Here is a 12,844-nt window from a genome sequence, read left to right as displayed (position 1 = left end):
AATCCCTTTCTGGCTATCCGGTGCTTCTCTGAGTTGTTTTTATTTCTCGTCCTCCCAAGGCCATCATTTTAGAAGATTCTTCGTTCTCAACTTTCATCTTTCATTCTCAATTCTTCTCAATTGTTGTCTCTTCGTTCGTCTCTCGTTTATCCGGTGCCTTGTTCAAGTTTTCTCTCAGGTGGCTCATGAGCTCTTCATTCTCATGTTTCTCCATTAATTCTTAGTATTTCCATTAATTGGAATTCTTACCGGTGCTTTCTTCAATTATGCTTCAAGTGGTGCTTATCTCTCTGTCTCTTCAAGATTCTTTCAAGAGGAATAAGTTGTATGCTAAATTCGTTGCTTGTCATCAATTTAATTTGATGAAGGATAAGCATAACTTAATTCTTATTCTTGTTCATAGTAATCTGAATTCTTCTCCCGGAGTGGCTCATGAAATCAATTCTTTTTCTCAAGTGCTTATCTTTCTTTGCCGGAGTTCCAAGTTTTGTCAAGTATCTCTTTGTGAGGCTTCATCTAAATCTTGGCAGGTCATAATCATATTCTTTTCTACCTTCATATCATTGCTTCATTCATTTGTATACGGAGGTCCTTCATGGTGATTCTTCAAGGTTTAAATCCATTCTCAAGTGTTCTTCAAGAATCTTATTGGAGAACCTCAAGTTTTTCTTCTCTTGCATTTCCAAGTGCATTTGTTCTTCATTTTCCTTTGAGATGGTATTATAGCATTCTTGTTAGTGTAGGAGCCTCGAAGAGTTTTCCTTTCAACAATGAGATAATTAAATCCACCAATCCTTTGATCATGAGATTATTCTTAACTCATGATTTCTTCATTGAGCTATCTTGGTTTGGATTTCACCTAAAGCTTTTCCTATGGATTGTGCTATCATGGTGCTTGTCATTAATCCAAGTTCTCAATGTATCCTCTTGGTGTAAGAAATTGTTCATATCTTGCTTCTCCCAATCAATCCTTGTTTCTGTTAGTGGCTGGTTGTCACTTCATTAGTTTGAAAAGGTTTCCATAAGCCCACTTCTATCTTGTTCTTTTCGTTGTTGTTTTCCCACAACTTTGTTCAATTCTCCTTGCAAGGATGCTTGCCAAGTTCATTTGAGTTAGTAGTTGTCATTCTCTCTTCATTCTCTTCTTCCGTATGAGCTAGTTCATATTCTCTTGTTCCGGAGGCATTGTGATGTTGCTCTTTTGGGTCTATCATGTTGTTCTATCAAGATCTTGGTGTTCCCTTGCTCTATTTAGTTGTTTGTTATGAATATTGGGTAATTCTCTCTCCTTTTCGAATTTTTTGTCCCATTTTCCTACCGAAGTGCTGTCGAATTTTTTCCGTGAATTCTTGCTTCTTTCTCATATCATTCCTCATCTCTTTGCAACCTTCAAGGATCGTTGGTTTCACTCGTTTGTCAAAGAAGCGACTAAGTTTTTATCTCTTGTTCTTTCTCATCCTCTCCCCCTTTCATTCTTGGATCTCGGGGCGAGATCCTCTTGTAGTGTAGGAGAGTTGTGACAGCCCGATGCTGACGTTCCAGAAGATTCCCTTTCCTTTCCATTTTCGTCGTGTGTCTGTTTTATTTTGTCGCATCATCATCGCATCATTCGCATCATCTGCATTGCATCAGCATCTCCGTTGCCGCCAGTTTTCAAACGTTGCATCCGTTGTTAGTTGCCGGTTAATGTCATTGTTCGTTCCGAGCCTGACCGCACACGCACGCGCCCGTGGCACCGTCGTAACCTTGTTTTTAAAGCGTGTATAAAACTTTCTCCGATTGAGCTGGAATTTGTCGTGCGGTATTATTTTTATATAGGTAGGCCGCCTGTCGAATTTCGTCGCGATCGGAGACTGTCTGGTACCCGAACGGTCGACCGTAGCGGCACCGTATTCGGGCTACCGTCGGACGTTTGTCGGTGTTTTAAAATTTGTTGCCGCGCCGCCCGTTTTCCCTCTCGTCTCCGGATACCCCCTCTACACGGCCGCGTACCCGTACCCGCGTTCGGAATCGTCTGAATCCGACCGCACGGTTGGATCCGGAACGAAATTCCGGCTAACCTAGCCCTCCATTTGTCTATATATAGCCCCTCCTATTATTTTTAGACAGCCCCCTCTCTCTCCTCCTCGATTTCCGTGCCAACCCCCGAAACCCTAATCCTCCAGCAGCCTCCTCCCACCTCCTCGCGCCGCCGGGCCCGCGAGCCCGCGGCTGGCCCGCCGGGTCCGAACCGCCGCCGCCGCCGCCTCGCCCGTTCCTCCCGCAGCTTTCGAGCAGCTTGTGCTCCCGTGCCCCTATGCTCGCCGCCCATGGCCGTCTCGGCTTCGCCGGAGCCCCTCGCCGTTCGCCGCCCCGGCTGGAGTGGCTCGCCGGAGCCGGCCAGGACAGCCCACCGGACCGCCTCCTCTCCTCCCTTTCTTTGCTGGTCTCCCTCTCTCACCTCCCGCTCTCTCTCCCCGCAGGAACCAGGACGCCGGCGATCTCCTCGCCCGGCCACCGCCTCGCGCCGCCGCCGGCGGGAATGGAAAGGGCTCCCTCGGATCCACCCGGATCTACAAGCTCCGGTTCCCTCCACGCCTCGGCCGGAGGCGCCCGCCGCCAGGATCCGCCGCTGTCAACCGCGAGGACCTCGGTCCCGTGCGGGAGGACGACGGTCGACCTGCGGCCGAGCGCAACGCTCGCCTGGCCCCCCTCGCCCGCCTGGGCCATCCCCCGCTGCGGCCCAGCAACCGGCCTAGGCCAGCTCCTTCGGCCTCCCTTCCTCGGCCCAGCGCGTCACCTCCCCTCGGCCCATCTCACCAACAGCAGCAGCCAGCCACGCCGGCCCAGAGTGAGGTGAGCCCCTCTATTCCTCGCCCGTGGCGTGTGACTGCCATGTATGCCATGCGTAGTTTAGGCCCATTAGGTAATTAGGTTTTTTTTTATGAATTAGGAATATTCCAGAAATATGACGATATTAAAACGTCCGTAGTTTCCAACTCGTGTGCCGGATCGCGACGTGTAGCATATGTATCTCGTGTAACTTTTTGAGTAGAACACGATTTTACAACTTGCATAATTATTTGACGTAGTTTTACGTGCCAAACGCCTAGTTTAGCGTGCTGTCCCAATAGGGGAACGTCCCGTATTTATTTTCCTTGCGGTCCGGATTGCTCGAGTGCCTTAGATAAAATGTCCATGTTTTAGGAATCATTTTACATGTATTTTAGAGCGGTCATTGCTATATTTGCGTGTAGGGTTTGCCGGTAGTTTATTTTCCCGTGTATAGGTTATTTTTTTCTCGCATTTATGTGTGGCTTTATTTTTGTGTTGCAACCCACATATTTTATATGTTTTCCGGGTAGAAAAATCCATTGGATTTTTCTGTGCAATTAGTTTTAGTTTTTGAGAAAGTTAGTTCGTGAGATATTTTGCTATGTTGCCCTTTTGTTTAATTCGTAGGATTTATTCCGGGCGTCGATTGACGGAGTTGTCAACTAGAGAGTTGATCTCGGATGTTTTGTTTAGCCCTTGGTATTTTTAGTTGCAATAGAAATGCATGTTTAGGTGTGTTTTGATTGCCCTCAAGTTGCTAGAAATAGTGCTGTTTTGGACGTGCTGAAATATTTCTAAGTCTGAGATCTGTTATTATTTTGTTGCAGTCTTGTCTTGCTTGCATCTTGTGATCTATAGCTCTTTTGAGGTTGGTCCAATGGAGTTAGTTGTACCCCTTGTGTTTCTCTAGCATGCTGTAAATTTTCATGTCATTTTTAGTCCTGTAGTTATAGGTTTTGCTGCTGTCAATATAGCTTCAGATCGAAAACTGCACTTTCATGAGGTGTAATTTCCACTAAGTCTGAAATAGTGTGTGAGATGTCATTTTGTGTCTTCTTTCCCTAGTGATACATGATGCCATGCTAGTTGTTGTTGGTTGTCTGTAGTAGTGCATCTTGCCCTCTTTCGTGTCATGCCTTGCTTGGGCACATCGGAGTTGTGTAGCCATAGTTGTGGGGCGTAGAAAATGCTATGTGGCTGATTTTGGCAGATTGTAGTGTTTTCTTGTTTTGCTTGTAGATGTTGAACCGTAGCTCCGATTTGATCGTGTCCTACATGAAACTTGCTTAGAATCTCGTGTAGTTTCATTTTCTCTTGCTGTTTGTATGTTTTGAAGTGCTCGTGACCGTCGTTGCACACATATTGCATTCATGCCATCATATCTTGCGATGCTTGTAACTTTTGAGCCGTAGCTCCGTTGGAGATGATCTCTATGTGTAAATTGCTTGAAATGACACGTAGAATCACGTGAAACTATTTGTTTTGCTGTTTAACAACTAATTAAATGTGTTAATTCAGATCTGGACAGAATTGTAAATTAACATGTGAGGTCGTCTCGGAGGTGCTATATGTCATTTCCGACCTCATTTAAAATGCCTAGATAGGTAGATTAATTACGCTTCACCTCTTGACATGTTTAACCGCATTTAATATTGCCGAGTACCTAATCGGGATACAACTAAATAATTAAAACTGGAGTTTCATCAATATGCAACTCGTTGCATATTGAGCTTCACTTAATATGTAGTGTTTGATTGTTGTGATTGTCATGCCTTGCATTAGACCGTTCATGCATCATGCGTGTCTTGCATCGTGTGGTGTATATCGTGTGTTGATGCTTGTTTCCGGTTTCCTCCGTCTCGATAGAGTTCCGCACGCGTGTCGGATGTGAGGACTGTTCGACTACAAAGGTTCGTCTGCTTCACGGAGGCATTCTTCTTCCAAGCGGGATCTCAGGCAAGATGACCATTTCCCTAGATACCATTACTATCATTGCCATGCTAGTTTTACCGTTGCTACCGTTTACGTCTCGTTGCCTACCACATGTTAAATATCAGCCTCTCAACAATGTCATGATTACCTTCAACCTATTCAACCTAGCAAACCACTGATTGGCTATGTTACTGCTTGCTTAACCCTGTGTTAGCGTTGCTAGTTGCAGGTGCAGATGATTCCTTGTGAAAGCATGGGTTCCTTGTTTTATCACCATATTAAATGCTATTTAATTTAATGCACCTATATACTTGGTAAAAGGTGGAAGGCTCGGCCTTTCTAGCCTCGTATTTTGTTCCACCTTTGCCCCCTTAGTTTTTGGCTACCGGTGTTATGTTCCATAAATGAGCGCTCCTAACACGATCGGGGTTGTTATGGGGACCCCTTGATAATTCGTTTTAGAATAAAGCTGGTCTGGCAAGGCCCGACTTTGGTACTACATTTTCCTAATCACCTAATAAAATTGCATAGGGACTTCCCGGGCCCCGAGGATAATTTAATCAACCCCCGGGCCAGTGCTCCTCATGAGTGTTGGCCCCACCTGAGCGATGTCCGGTGCCCCTCTGGTCACCCGGAGGTTTAGCGATCCCGACGTCTAGCTCATCCGCCGTGTCCTGAGAACGAGGTACGCGACTCCTATCGGGATCGTCGACACGTCGGGCGGCCTTGCTGGATTAGTTTTTACCTTTGATGAGATATCTTGTGCATCGGGATTCCGGTGATGCTTTGGGTAATCTCAGAGTTGACATTTTCCACTAGGGAATCCGACGAGATCGCGAGCTTCGTGATTGAGGATTTCTATGCGGCTTGTGGTAATTTGTGATGGAATAGTTGGAGTACCCCTGCAGGGTTAAATCTTTTCGGAAAGCCGTGCCCGCGGTTATGTGGCAATGTGGAAGCTTTGTTTAACACTGGTTCTAGATAACTTGAAGTTAACTTAATTAAAATATGCCAACTGTGTGCGTAACCGTGACTGTCTCTTTCGTGAGTTCCTTCTCCGATCGAGGACACGGTGGGGTTATGTCTGACGTAGGTAGGTGTTGAGGATCATTCATTTGGTCATCAGTAGTCACGTCTGTTATGCGTAGATCTTCCCCCTCTCATTTCTGGTACTCGTAAGTTAGCCACCAAATATATGCTTAGCCGCTGTTGCAACCTCACCACTTGACCATATCTCACCCATTAAGCTCTGCTAGTCTTGATACCTTTGGAAATGAGATTGCTGAGTCCCCTGTGGCTCACAGATTACTACAACACCAGTTGCAGGTACAGGTAAAGGTTACTTGACGCGAGCGCGTTGATTTTTCATTTGGAGTGGCTTCTTCTTCTTCATCATCGATCTAGGATGGGTTCCAGGCCGGCAGCCTGGGATAGCAAGGATGGACGTCGTTCTTATTTTTCTCGTCTGTTTTCGTCCGTAGTTGGACCCTGCTCTTGCTCTTGATGATAATGTAATGTACTGAAGTGACTCAGATGTAGCTTGTGGCGAGTGTAAGCCAATTCTATTATATACCTCTTCTTTTCAGTACATGTACTTGTAACGATATCCATTCTTGCGACACGACGAGATGCGCTTCTATCCCTGACGAGGCCTTCGTGCCAAAATGAGGATAGGGTCGCATCTTGGGCGTGACAAGTTGGTATCAGAGCCTCAAATGAATGAAGGCAAAGGGAAATCAAAGAGGATCAAGGAGTGGCTAGGAGAAGAGGGAAAAACAAATGAACACAACACGGGAACAATCACACCAGAGATGAAGGAGATGATGCATGATGCGTGATGAATGCAACAAACAAAAATAAAACACAATGCGGCAACGAATAAAAAGGGTGGATCTTCTAGAGCGTCGGCATCGGGCTATCACATATACCTTCTATCTTAGATCCGAACGTAAAACCTTTGTAGCCAAGAACGGATCCTTTCTAGAGAAAGATTTTCTCTCGAAAGAAGTGAGTGGGAGGAAGGTAGAACTTGATGAGGTAATTACACCCCCTCTCGAACAGGATAGTAGCGCAACACGGGAAGTTGTTCCTGTGGCGCCTACACCAACTGAAGAGGAAGTTAATGATGATGATCATGAAGCTTCGGATCAAGTTACTACTGAACCGCGAAGGTCCACGAGGGCACGCTCCGCACCAGAGTGGTACGGCAACCCTGTGATGGAAATCATGTTGTTAGACAACGGTGAACCTTCGAACTATGAAGAAGCGATGGCGGGCCCGGATTCCAACAAATGGCTTGAGGCTATGAAATCCGAGATAGGATCCATGTATGAGAACAAAGTATGGACTTTGGTGGACTTGCCCGATGACCGGCGAGCCATAGAAAATAAATGGATCTTCAAGAAGAAGACTGATGCAAACGGTAATGTAACCGTTTACAAAGCTCGACTTGTCGCAAAGGGTTTTCGACAAATTCAAGGAGTTGACTATGAAGAGACTTTCTCTCCCGTAGCGAAGCTGAAATCAGTCCGAATCATGTTAGCAATTGCCGCCTTTTATGTTTATGAAATTTGGCAAATGGACGTCAAAACAGCGTTCCTTAACGGGAAACTTAAGGAAGAGTTGTATATGATACAACCAGAAGGTTTGGTCGACCCACAAAGTGTGCAAGCTCCAGCGCTCCATCTATGGGCTGGTGCAAGCATCTCGAGTTGGAACATTCGCTTTAATGAGGTGATTAAAGCGTTTGGGTTCATACAGGTTTACGGAGAAGCCTGTCTATCCAAGAAAGTGAGTGGGAGCTCTGTAGCTTTCCTCATACTGTATGTGGATGACATATTATTGATGGGGAATAATATAGAGATGTTGGAGAGCATAAAGGCCTATTTGAACAAGAGTTTTTCAATGAAGGACCTTGGAGAAGCTGCATTCATATTAGGCATCAAGATCTATAGCGATAGATCAAGACGCCTCATAGGTCTTTCGCAAAGTACATACCTTGACAAGATATTGAAGAAGTTCAGTATGGAAAACTCAAAGAAAGGGTTCTTGCCAGTTTTGCAAGGTATGAGATGGAGTAAGACTCAGTCGCCGACCACGGCAGCAAATAGAGAGAAGATGAGTTCTGTCCCCTACACTTCAGCCGTGGGCTCTCTAATGTATGCCATGCTGTGTACCAGACCTGATATAAACCTTGCCATAAGTTTGGTAGGGAGGTACCAAAGTGATCCAGGTATGGAACACTGGACAGCGGTCAAGAATATCCTTAAGTACCTGAAAAGGACTAAGGAAATATTTCTCGTTTATGGAGGTGACGAAGTGCTTGTCGTAAAGGATTACGTCGACGCTAGCTTCGACACAGATCCGGATGACTCTAAGTCACAAACCGGATACGTATATGTGTTGAATGGTGGGGCAGTGAGCTGGTGCAGCAGCAAGCAAGAAGTCGTGGCAGCATCTACATGTGAAGCGGAGTACATAGCTGCTTCAGAAGCAACTCATGAAGGAATTTGGATGAAGGAGCTCATCACCGACCTTGGAGTGGTTCCAAGCGCGTCGGGTCCAATGACACTCTTCTGTGATAACACTGGAGCCATTACCATAGCCAAGGAGCCCAGGTTTCACCGGAAGACGAAGCACATCAAACGCCGCTACAACTCCATCCAAGACCATGTCCAGAGTGGAGTGATAGATATTTGTAAAGTACACACGGATCTGAATATTGCAGACCCGTTGACTAAACCTCTTCCACGAGCGAAACATAATCAACACCATAACGCTATGGGTGTTCGATACATCACAATGTAACTAGATTATTGACTCTAGTGCAAGTGGGAGACTGTTGGAAATATGCCCTAGAGGCAATAATAAAATGGTTATTATCATATTTCCTTGTTCATGATAATCGTCTATTGTTCATGCTATAATTGTATTAACAGGAAACAGTAATACATGTGTGAATAAATAGATCACAATGTGTCCCTAGCAAGCTTCTAGTGGGCTAGCTCGTTAGTCAATAGATGATCATGGTTTCCTGATCATGGGCATTAGATGTCATTGATAACGGGATCACATCATTTGGAGAATGATGTGATGGACAAGACCCAATCCTAAGCATAGCACTAGATCGTATTGTTCGTATGCTAAAGCTTTTATAATGTCAAGTGTGTTTTCCTTTGACCGTGAGATTGTGCAACTCCCGGATGCCGTAGGAGTGCTTTGGGTGTATCAAACGTCACAACGTAACTGGGTGACTCTAAAGGTGCACTACGGGTATCTCTGAAAGTGTCTATTGGGTTGGTACGAATCAAGATCGGGATTTGTCACTCCGTGTGACGGAGAGGTATCTGTGGGCCCACACGGTAGAACATCATCATGATCTCAATGTGACTAAGGAGTTAGTCACACGATGACGTGCTACGGAACGAGCAAAGAGACTTACCGGTAACGAGATTGAACAAGGTATAGGCATACCGACGATCGAATCTCGGGCAAGTTCTATAGCGACAGACAAAGGGAATCATATACGGGATTGATTGAATCCTTGACATCGTGGTTCATCCGATGAGATCATGATGGAGCAAGTGGGAGCCACCATGGGTATCCAGACCCCACTGATGGTTATTGGTCAGAGAGGTGTCTCGGTCATGTCTACCTATCTCCCGAACCCGTAGGGTCTACACACTTAAGGTTCGATGACGCTAGGGTTATATGGAATTGTTATACGAGGTTACCGAAAGTTGTTCGGACTCCCGGATGAGATCCCGGACGTCACGAGGAGCTCTGGAATGGTCCGGAGGTAAAGATTGATATATAGGACGGATGGTTTCGGATACCGAAAGTGTTTCGGGCATCACCGGTAACGTACCGGGACCACCGGAGGTGGCCCCGGGGGTCCACCGAAGGGGGGCAACGACCCCGGGAGGTAAGGTGGGCCAAGTGGGGAAGGGAACCAGCCCCTAGGTGGGCTGGTGCGCCTCCCCACTCAGCCCAATGCGTGGGGGAGAGAAAAGGGGGGGCAAACCCTAAGCCAGGTGGGCCTAAGGCCCACCAGGGTTACGCCACACCCCTCCTCCCCCCTTGGCCGCCACACCAGCCCCCATCTAGGGCTGCCCCCCCCAGGAGAGGGAAACCCTCAAGGGGGCGCAAACCCTCCCTTCCCCTATATATAGTGGGCACTTTTGGCCATTAGAGATCAGATTTTGCCTCTCTCTCGGCGTAGCCCTGCCCTTCTTCCTCCTCCTCTCTGCCGGTGCTTGGCGAAGCCCTGCCGGGAGACCTCGTCTCTCCATCGACACCACGCCGTCGTGCTGCTGGAGTTCTTCCCCAACCTCTCCCTCCTCCTTGCTGGATCAAGGTGCGGGAGACGTCACCGGGCTGCACGTGTGTTGAACACGGAGGTGCCGTGGTTCGGCACTAGATCGGAATCGCTGCGAGTACGACTCCATCACCTGCGTTCTAGCAACGCTTCCGCTTAGCGATCTTCAAAGGTATGAAGATGCTCTTACCCCTCTCTCGTTGCTGGTTTCTCCACAGGAAGATCTGAATATGCGTAGGAAAATTTTGAATTTATGCTACGTTACCCAACAGTGGTATCAGAGCCAGGTTTTCTATGCGTAGATTCTATGCACGAGTAGAACACAAAAGTTGTGGGCGATGATTTGTCAATTTTCTTGCCGCTACTAGTCTTATTCTTTTCCGGCGGTATTGTGGGATGAAGCGGCCCGGACCGACTTTACACATACGCTTACGTTAGACTGGTTCCACCGACAGACATGCACACCGTGCATAAAGGTGGCTAGCGGGTGTCTGTCTCTCCTACTCTAGTCGGATTGGATTTGATGAAAAGGGTCCTTATGAAGGGTAAATAGCTTTGGCATACCATCGTTGTGGCTGTCACGTAGGTAAGAAGGCGTCCTTGCTAGAAAACCAAATCAGCCACGTAAAACTTGCAACAACAATTAGAGGACGTCTAACTTGTTTTTGCAGGGTTTGACATGTGATGTGATATGGCCAAAGTTGTGATGTCGCATGTATGATGTATGAGATGATCATGTTATTGTAATAGGTTTCACGACTTGCATGTCGATGAGTATGACAACCGCCAGGAGCCATAGGAGTTGTCTTAAATTATTGTATGAGATGCAACGCCATGTGCTTACTACTTTTACTTCATTGCTAACAGTTAGCTATAGTAGTAGTGATAGTAGTAGTTGGCGTGACGACTTCACGGAGACATGATGAAGGAGATCATGGTGTCACGCCGGTGACGATGATGATCATGCGATGCCTGAAGTTGGAGATTGAAAGGGCAAAGATGATAATGGCCATATCATGTCACTATATGATTGCATTGTGATGTTTATCATGTTTTTCATCTTATTGCTTAGAACGACGGTAGCATAATAAGATGATCCCTCTTAAAATTTCGAGAACGTATTCCCCTAAGTGTGGACCGTTGCGAAGGTTCGTTGTCTCGAAGCACCACGTGATGATCGGGTGTGATAGATTCTAACGTTCGCATACAACGGGTGTAAGCCAGATTTACACACGCAAAACACCTAGGTTGACTCGAGGAGCTTAGCATGTACAGACATGACCTCGAATACAAGAGACCGAAAGGTCGAACATGAGTCGTATGGTTGAATACGATCAGCATGAAGTTGCTCACCATGGTGACTAGTCCGTCTCACGTGATGATCGGACACGGGTTAGTCAACATGGATCATGTATCACTTAGATGAGTAGAGGGATGTCGATTTAAGTGGGAGTTCATACTTAATTTGATTAAATGAACTTAATTGTCATGAACTTATTCTAAAAGGTTTGTCTTTATAAATATTGTAGATGGCCAACGTCAACCTCAATTTCAACGCATTCCTAGAAAAACAAGCTGAAAGATGGTGGTAGCAACTATGCGGACTGGGTTCGCAACTTGAAGCTCATCCTTGAAGCAGCTAAAAAGGTTTATGTCCTTGATGCGCCGCTAGGTGACCCTCCCGCTCCCGCAGCAGCCCAGGACATTCTGAACGTCTGGCAAACGCGGAGTGATGACTACTCTCTGGTTAGGTGTGGCATGTTATACAGTTTAGAAACGGGGCTCCAAAGGCGTTTTGAGCAACAAGGGGCATATGAGATGTTCCAGGAGCTGAAGCTAGTTTTTCAAGCTCATGCATGTGTAGAGATATATGAAGTCTCCGACAAGTTCTTTAGCTATAAGATGGAGGAGAACAGTTCTGTCAGTGAGCACATACTCAAAATGTCTGGGTTACACGGTCGTCTGACTTCACTTGGAGTCGAACTTCCGGATGATGCTATAATTGACAGAATCCTCCAGTCTCTCCCACCAAGCTACAAAGGCTTTGTGCTTAACTACAACATGCAAGGGATGGAGAAGACCATTCCCGAGTTGTACTTGATGCTCAAGTCTGCAGAAGTAGAAATCAAGAAAGAGCATCAAGTATTGATGGTCAACAAGACCACTAGTTTCAAGAAAGGCAAGGGTAAGAAGAACTTCAAGAAAGACGGCAAAGCTGTTGCCGCGCCCGGTAAGCCAAATGCCGGGAAGAAGAAAAAGAATGGACCCAAGTCTGAGACTGAGTGCTTCTATTGCAAAGGAAAAGGTCACTGGAAGCGGAACTGCCCCAAATACTTAGCGGACAAGAAGGCCGACAACGTTAAAGGTATGTGTGATATACATGTTATTGATGTGTACCTTACCAGCGCTCGTAGTAGCTCATGGGTATTTAATACCGGTGTTGTTGCCCACATTTGCAACTCAAAGCAGGAACTGCGGAATAAGCGGAGACTGGCCAAGAACGAGGTGACGATGCGCGTCGGGAATGGTTCAAAGGTCGATGTGATCGCCGTTGGCACGCTACCTCTACATCTACCATCGAGATTAGTTTTAAACCTTAATAATTGTTATTTAGTACCAGCTTTAAGCATGAACATTGTATCAGGGTCTTGCTTAATGCGAGACGGCTACTCATTTAAGTCAGAGAATAATGGTTGTTCTATTTATATGAGTGATATGTTTTATGGTCATGCTCCGCTGGTGAATGGTTTATTCTTGATGAATCTCGATCGTGATGTTACA

This window comes from Hordeum vulgare, chromosome 5H (assembly GCF_904849725.1).
Source record: "Hordeum vulgare subsp. vulgare chromosome 5H, MorexV3_pseudomolecules_assembly, whole genome shotgun sequence".
NCBI classification, from domain to species: domain Eukaryota; kingdom Viridiplantae; phylum Streptophyta; class Magnoliopsida; order Poales; family Poaceae; genus Hordeum; species Hordeum vulgare.
Note: the sequence above shows the minus strand (reverse complement) of the source record.